This window comes from Camelina sativa, chromosome 9 (genome assembly GCF_030686135.1).
Source record: "Camelina sativa cultivar CO46 ecotype springtype chromosome 9, ASM3068613v1".
Classification (NCBI taxonomy): domain Eukaryota; kingdom Viridiplantae; phylum Streptophyta; class Magnoliopsida; order Brassicales; family Brassicaceae; genus Camelina; species Camelina sativa.
In genome coordinates this window covers 10,824,847-10,827,703 of record NC_141888.1, presented here as the reverse complement: position 1 = coordinate 10,827,703, position 2,857 = coordinate 10,824,847, and the positions used below count along the sequence as shown (strand labels likewise).

At 35.7% G+C, this 2,857-nt stretch overlaps 1 pseudogene across 1 annotated transcript; it reads right to left on the bottom strand.

Moving 5' to 3' along the window:
• Positions 1 to 937: 937 nt before the first annotated feature.
• Positions 938 to 1,754, bottom strand: LOC104773172 (basic leucine zipper 43 pseudogene; annotated as a pseudogene). Its single transcript, XR_015567001.1, has one exon. The product of XR_015567001.1 is annotated as a basic leucine zipper 43 pseudogene (transcript).
• Positions 1,755 to 2,857: the final 1,103 nt, after the last annotated feature.

Here is a 2,857-nt window from a genome sequence, read left to right as displayed (position 1 = left end):
TTGATTGAAGTTTTTAAAAACAATTTTGATGGACACATTTTATACGACCGGAGTGGTTTCTTGGATAGTAAGTTTATGGCAAGGAATCTCACGACACGAAGAAAAGAAAAAAAGTACGTTTCTTTTGTTGACCACATTTCGAAAGAAGATCTCGTACGTAAGATTGTTTCTTTGTCTATCTGTCTATGTCAAAGAAAGATAAATGAACATGGAGATACCATGAGTTTGGGTTTACTTTGCAATAAGTTGAAATTGATTCCAGCTCTTGACCAATCTGTAAAAACCAATTTATGGTCGTTTTGTAGAATTTGACATATCCTATATTTTTCTTACAAAAATATATCAGAAATGAACATTCAAAGTGAATGAAAACACAATGGTACAAACATGTACCAGCGTTTAGATTTTTGGTTTAAATTATTTTTCTTTCTCTTAAAAGTATTTGTTCATAAATCTGACATAGAAGTATTTTTCTTACTTTAATATATAATTGAAACTATGAAAGAAATCTTTCCAACAAGTTAAAAATATTTTCTTAGGTCGATGCACACAACCATAGATATATACTGTTCTTCGTGGGTCTAGAGACTAACAGTTACAGATAAGGTTGTCCTTGGTCTTTGCCTAATATAATCAAATTTAGAAAGTTTCACATAAGAAATCATCATGACTCCACAAACCATCATCTATTATTTTTTCTTTGTCCAAAAGATATATGATAACATTTTAAATGATGTCACCATGCATATATTTTAGTGTATGTTTTCTTTGTCCAAAAGATGATAAACACTTTAAGTGATATCACCATATATATATGTTAAAATGTAAGTAAGTATTTCCTGGTTTTGTAGTTGGAAATTTGGAAATTGTTGTAATAAGAAACAAAACCCACACCACTTTACTCTGTCCCCATCACCAACATGACTCATGCATGATATGACCAACACCACTTATATTTGTTCTTCATTAACACTAATCTTCTTTTGTTTATGAATTTACTGTATTCTAAAAACGTCGTCGTTAAGGGCCGTATAATCAAAACCCTTGCAACAGAACACCGGATATACACATACAAAGATACATACTAGACCGACTCAAACAATCCATAAATGAATCGTGTGAAAATGCTCTATTCAATGGGGATTATATCGTCCCTGAAGCAAGAGAAAGGGCTTTGAATTTGCATATTACTGATCACTTCCTTAAGCTCAGATGTTTCCTCTTTAAGCTGAGCATTCTCTTGCAGAACCTTTTCGTAAGACTCCGAGAGATTGTTAAGCTTATCAAGCAACTGATGATTCTCGATCCTCAACCACATCACTTGTGACCAAAGCTCGTCAAGGTGTCTCTGCTTCCTCATACGCGATCTCCTTGCGGATTCTCTGTTTGATATCATCCTTCTCTGCTTACGCTCGTTGATTATGTTGTTGTTCGTCTGGTGCTCTTCTGCTTCGTCTGAGGTCGAGTTGTTGCTGCTTAAGCTCATGGATTGTGGATTGTTTGTAGAGATTTGGAATCCATAGAGGGGGTTCGAGTTTTGACAGTTGGATGGAAATGGCGTAGATATCGTGACACTCGAAGGATAGGGAGATGGTATGGAAGAGTTTAGGTAGTTATGAAGGTTAAAAACGTCTGTTTGCGGCTGCATTTTGGAGTTGACTTGGGAAGAAAGTTAGGGCTTTTTAATTACTCGAGGAGAATAAATGTAGGTCAAGAGAAAATATGTAAGTTTTTTTTTTTTTTTTTTTTGTCAAACAGCTTTATAAGTTCTGATGGAGTTTCTGGTGTGTGAAGAGAGACGATGGTTTTATAGAGTCAGTGAGAGCAGTGGTCGGGGAATGGAGCCCACTTTCTGCAATTGGGTGAAGCAATAAAAAAGTTTCTAACATGAGAACTGAGTAAATATATTCACCTAGATCATGTCACATTAATCTATCTTATATCCATAATTGTCTTGATTTAAGCCAATTGATTAATATATGTGACAAACGCAGGCCACATATATAATGTACATTGTAATTGTCTAAAGTTAGGTGAATGATGGATAATTGTACATTGTTTCAAATTATATTTTATAGTGTAATTAAATGGTGTTTAGAAAGTTGAAGAATATTATTGACCACATATGGCCCATGGGCATAAAAAGGGAAAAACGTTTTCCTAAGTTTGTTTTCCTAATTTTGTTTTACCAAACCAAACTGTGAACCATTGTACATTTTATTTAATGGTAAAATGTAACTTCGCAATTTTTTTTTTTTGATCAAACAGATGGTTTCTATTCATTCAAACAGAAAACAATACAAGAAGGGGATAAAGATCCCAAAGTTTAAGACAATACAAACATAGACTTTCCCCAAAGCCATAGGTATGCATAAAGATAAAGATAAGAATCAAGCAAGAATCCATGATAGCAATGAAACAAATGCTAAATAGCAGTTGGAGACAAGCAGAATCAAGGTTGCAAGATTGGACATCGTCGTCGATGAGATCGAGAGATGACAAGTAGGTCATAGTCAAAGGACGTTGTGCCGTTGGTAGGAGAATCAGAGCCAAAGGACTCACCGGGGTGAGGAGCATTAGCATAAGCAATGCCATGGCAGAGATTCGGGATGCAAAGACCAGGATAATGGTGGAGGTGTCGAGGGTGGTTTGCTTGAAAAAGTGGTGCTTGAAGTAGTAGAGGGATGGTTGTTGGTAGAGAAGGCTCTAAGACCAAAAACACAACCTCGGTTTGACATCAGAGCTAAGGCGCTAACAAACTTCAAAGTCTTAGGATAAGGAAGGGTCATCATTGAAGCTAAAATCAGGGTTAGTAGGCAAGCAGTATAAAGCCGTAACAAACTAGGTGGATCCTCTC